General features: G+C 36.9%; 1 pseudogene; it reads left to right on the forward strand.

The window, feature by feature from the left end:
* On the forward strand, nucleotides 1-1,523 carry LOC142443642 (serine/threonine-protein phosphatase 2A 56 kDa regulatory subunit gamma isoform pseudogene; annotated as a pseudogene).
* Nucleotides 1,524-5,797: the final 4,274 nt, after the last annotated feature.

The following is a 5,797-nucleotide window of genomic DNA, read 5'->3' on the forward strand; positions in this document are numbered from 1 at the left end:
GCTCAGTCCACAACAAGTAATAAAATAAAATTGCCAACCCCTCAGCAGATGGTGAAGAAAGAAAAGTGGCCGAATTCCACAAGGTTTAGTGCCAGCAGGAACAGAGAGCTGCAGAGACTACCACCTTTAAAAGATGTTCCTCCTGCTGATCAAGAGAAGCTTTTCATCCAGAAGTTATGTCAGTGTTGCGTCCTCTTTGACTTTGTTTCTGATCCCGTCAGTGACCTAAAGTGGAAGGAAGTGAAGCGAGCTGCTTTGAGTGAGATGGTAGAATACATCACGCATAATCAGAATGTGATCACAGAACCCATTTACCCAGAAGTAGTCCACATGTTCGCAGTTCACATGTTTCGAACGTTACCACCGTCCTCCAATCCCACGGGAGCAGAGTTTGACCCAGAGGAAGACGAGCCCACGCTAGAAGCGGCCTGGTCTCATCTACAGCTTGTTTATTAATTTTTCTTAAGATTTTTAGAGTCTCCAGATTTCCAACCTAACACAGCGAAGAAATATATTGATCAGAAGTTTGTGCTGCAGCTTTTAGAGCTCTTTGACAGTGAAGACCCCCGAGAGAGAGATTTCCTCAAAACCACCCTCCACAGAATCTATGGAAAATTCTTAGGCTTAAGAGCGTACATCAGAAAACAGATAAATAATATATTTTATAGGTTTATTTATGAAGCAGAGCATCACAATGGCATAGCAGAATTACTGGAAATATTGGGAAGTATCATCAACGGGTTTGCCTTACCGCTGAAGGAAGAACACAAGCTCTTCCTGCTGAAGGTGTTGCTGCCCCTGCACAAAGTGAAGTCTCTGAGTGTCTACCACCCACAGCTGGCGTACTGTGTCGTGCAGTTTTTGGAAAAGGACAGCACCCTTACTGAACCAGTGGTGATGGCTCTTCTCAAGTACTGGCCAAAGACTCACAGCCCCAAGGAGGTCATGTTCCTCAACGAGCCGGAGGAGATCCTGGATGTGATCAAGCCCTCGGAGTTCGTGAAGGTCATGGAGCCGCTCTTCCGCAGCTGGCCAAGTGTGTGTCCAGCCCGCACTTCCAGGTAGCAGAGCGGGCCCTGTATTACTGGAACAATGAGTACATCATGAGCCTGATCAGCGACAATGCAGCCAAGATGCTGCCCATCATGTTCCCGTCTTTGTACCGCAACTCGAAGACCCACTGGAACAAGACGATACACGGCCTGATCTACAATGGACTGAAGCTCTTCATGGAGATGAACCAAAAACTCTTTGACGAATGCACGCAGCAGTTCAAGGCCGAGAAGCTCAAAGAGAAGCTGAAAATGAAGGAGCGAGAAGAAGCATGGGTTAAAATAGAGAACCTGGCCAGAGCGAACCCCCAGGTACTGAGAACGAGAGTCCCATGAAAAGCGACTGGAGGTTGCTGGGGTGTGTTCTAGCCTGGGGTGTGGCTGCTCCTGCAGCCGGAGCAGGGCTGCACGAACGTTGTACATGGGATTGTCCGCAATAAAAATACTTTCAACTTTGTAAAAAAACCAAAACATCTGTTTTGTATTTTTAAAAATAATTAATAAATATTTTTAAAAATAAAATTTTAGAAAGTCATAAAATGTATGGAATTAAGAAGGAGAGGATGTACAGAGACAATACTGGATGCAATGGTTTCTTGGGAAGGGAGGAGGTAGGGGAGGGGGAGGTAAATTAGGCAGTGATACGTGGATGCTGGAAGAGGGAGGGAGCATTATATTTGTTTGTGATGATGTATACACAATTTTAAGAGTTTGTTTAACTTTGGAACTGTAGGACATGAATATTATATCAAGAAAACTAATCATAAAAAAATGAAACTAAACTTTACCTGTAGTTCCCATGGGTGAAGGAGGAAAGATTTTGTGCATAGCAGGCATTGAGTTCATTTGAATGGTGGTGGGAAAATCTGAGAGGAATGACAATATTTGTTTTACAAAACAAAAGATATAATCAATGACACTGAGCTATACATGTAGAAGCCATTGAGTTGGAAAATGCTCTGTTGTGTACATTTTTTAGCAAAATTGAAAAATAATTATGTGAGTAACAATAAGTATCGGGGAAAATAAAAAGTTCTAAAATTGATTATGATAAAGATTAAGCTACTCTTGATTTGGTTGAACGATGGAATTGTATGACATATGGATGAGTGCCAATAAAACTATTTAAAAAATTATGGAATGTTAGTTAAAGTCAACCTGCCTTTTAAGAAACAGGTAAAATGGTAACATTCTTTAGGACAATTACAAGATAAAAATTGATCATATATTTTGAAAATCTGGCAATAATCCTACAAATGCAGGTGTCTGGTAAATCTTCTGAAAGAAAACACATTTCCTTTACCACTTAGAACTATAGATTATCTGCATTAAATCTATGCATAATCTTTTTTAGAGTCACATATCTGTAAAACATATATGACAGTCAGATGGTAGCAAACAATGCATTGTTTTTATGACTGACTAGCAAATTTTGCCAAATGTCAGTTGAATAATGGTATCCATTCTATCTTGGACTAAGAGGAATTAAATAGTCAGTGATAAATAAAAGCAACTAATTTGCTTTAATCACTATGTCTTATCTGTCTTAATCTTGTTTAATGATAGTATCTCAGTCTAAACTTACCTCTGTTTTGCACTTCCATTTTTAAACTAAATACTTTCTTATATTTCATAAATTCCAGATACAATATGTAATCAATATTACCTTGTCTTAATTATTTACAAAACAAGATGTCAGAAGAACAAAGGTAAAATCTGTCCAACAAAAAATAAATTTTATTGCTTTAATTTCACAGAATGGCCCTTTGGATTCATAAACTGCCGGAATGAAGCATAGAGAGTTTATTGAAATATATAAGAATAGTGAGATGATATTACAAGCTATATGGTGCTCTACACATTATATAATAAGATCATTCATTCCTCTCCCGCATTGTGAAATTGTCTATTGATTTTGGTGACAGATGTAGCTGTACTGTGATTTTTCAAACCATAAATTTGTGAAGATTAAATTAGTAACATTTGCTGATATCAGCACCCGCACCAAGAGCTTATGACTCTTTTCAGGGAAAAAAGAAGTACTGTTACCAAGGAAAAGCTCTGCAAGTGCCACTAGTCTCAAATAATTCTTAAATGCAATTCACTACATGCCACGGTTGACACATCGTGCTTAATATATTGTCGGAAGAGTGCAAAACTCTGGAAATAATAGCCATGTTTTAAATGATAGAACTGGCCTGATCACTTTTTTTTAAGTGTGGAAAGGTTTCACTTTTTTAATCGTATCATTTACAGCATTTCTACTATAGCTGTATCAGAACATCCAATGCCACAGATGAATTTAAACAAATTCATTCAATGTATCAAACAAATATTTTCTAACACTTCCAATCACAAAATTAATTTTTATTTAAAGTATTAGTCAAATAATGGATTTATTTTATAATAATATTATTTTCTATATATTTCTGATTGTATTGTTTATGCCAGGAAATATACCTTCCTTATGACATCTAAAAATATATAAGCAATGTTCACTTTTACATCCAGTTTGTAGAAGACAATTGATCACATTGGAATCCCATAATCTATCTGAAGAATCAGCCTTAGGCAGATCCTTTCAGGGCCACCAGTGAAGGATTCAAACAGCTTTACTATCAGACAGAGATTATTGTAAACTTGATTATGCTGGATCAAACTACAGTGCAATATGATATTTGGTCAGTTAACCCACTTCTTTGACCCAACTAAATTTGTTCTAGGCTTAAATATGTATTGCTTATTGCAAGACAGAAATTTCTTCTCTGGTATTTTAAATATTGTTGGTTGTCTTCTCTTTCTTAACCTTTGTTTTTATTATTATATTATTATTTTTCATTTTGTTTCATTTTAGAGACAATAATTGATGCAATGGCTTATTTGAGATTGGGGTTGTGGAGGGTGAGGGGAATTGTGGAGCAAGCAATATATATGAGAGTGGGGAAGGAACACTAGATTGATTTTGATTATGTATATGCAATCCTTTTAAGAAGTGACTTAATTCTGAAAGTGTATGATATGCAAATTGTATATCAATAAAACAACTAGAAAAAAAGAAAGAAAGAAACTAAAGCTGACGAGTGGTTATATTAGGTGAAGGAAACGGGTTTTTGCTTAGGAACATTGACTTTATGTTAATGGTGGTGGAATAATTTGAAAAAGGATATCAATAATGTTTGCACAACACAGAGAGAATAATCAATGGCACTGAATTATACCTGTAGACATTGTTGAATTGGAGAATGTTTTGTTGTGTATATTTTTGTCACAATTAAAAAACCAATTATACTAAGAACAATGAGTACAAGGAAGAAAAATGTCCTAAAACAGATTGTGGTAATGACTGTACAACACTTCTTGTTATGACTGAATACTTGAATCATATGATATGTGGACCAAATGTCAATAACACTGTCTTAAAAAAAGATGCATTTATTTAAAAAATATAATACCTAAAAATAATACCATTCACCTAATTTTGGAAATGTTCACAATGGAATGCTGTCACAAGGCCAAGGTTAGTGTTAGTTTTCCTTACTTTTCTGGGGTTAGTCACTTAACTTCACACATGTGGGGTGGAAATAACAAAACAAACTCACTGCCATTGAATTAACACCAACCCACAGTGACCCTATAGGATGGATCGGACTACTCCTGAGAGTTTCCAAGAGGAGTTCTGCTGGAGTAGAGAGCCTTTGTCTTTCTCCCCAGGCTCCTGGGAGTTTGGGAATGCGGACCTCACTATGGGAAGGACAGTGCCTAACGCACGAATAGGTTCTGTGCCATTTTTGCAAGTGCTGTGTCTGATCTAACTGTTACAGCTACTGTGCCATCTCTATTAGGTAAGAAAAACTACTGGTTGACTGTAAGAAGACTTAATGTGTATATCTGGCTTAAGGTTAAAATGTTTTATTAGTTCAATATCACACTTAGCGCTTCTTTTCAGCCTGTCAATTACTTGTGTAACGCCAGGTGATTTATTAGCTTGTGAAGAGCCACCTAAGGCCCAGTAGCTGGTCTCTACTCCCCAGGAGCAACCAAGGATGAAGGAGAACAGAAGGCGTGACCAGTTGGTTTTGTCTCTCTCCATTGCTGGGTTTTGCATAATACCATGAGTGAACCTTTTGCTTATCAGCCCTACAAAGGATTCTAATCAGCGGAAGACAGTGAATATTCTGGCTTTAACTAACCTACTTCAATCAATTTTAGATTCTTTTTTTATTATTTATTTTTCTTTCAAGAATGAATGATTGCTTTAGACTGGAAATAAATATGTAAAATTGATCTAAGTCCAGAGTCAGCAATATTCTGCTTCAGGAACCGTGCAGGTAATTTAAACTGAAGATTGACAAATCCTTTTTCTGTTTCTTATGTCATTGCTGTCATGGATTCTCCATGTCCATATAATCTAATTAGTTAATCCCTTGTTAATATTACATTAATAAAATGTTATATTTCTGATAAATAAAAATATCAGAATAAAATATTTTATTTCCCTTAATTTGTTTGTATATATGCTAGTTTCCTTCTCACTGAAGTTTTGATGTGCTCTCTAAACCTTCACCAAATTATCAGCAGTTTGCATACAGTCCTCCATTCTACCAGCCAAGCTAAGGAAGGGTGCACTACCCAATTACAATAAATTAATCTCCCCTTGCTTGTCTAGCTCCTGACTAGAAGCTATTGATAGTGGCAATTGTCCTTGTGCTGGTGTGAAGTTGGATTAGCTTCCCTACTGAAGCCAG

The sequence above is a fragment of the Tenrec ecaudatus genome, chromosome 3 (assembly GCF_050624435.1).
Source record: "Tenrec ecaudatus isolate mTenEca1 chromosome 3, mTenEca1.hap1, whole genome shotgun sequence".
NCBI lineage: Eukaryota > Metazoa > Chordata > Mammalia > Afrosoricida > Tenrecidae > Tenrec > Tenrec ecaudatus.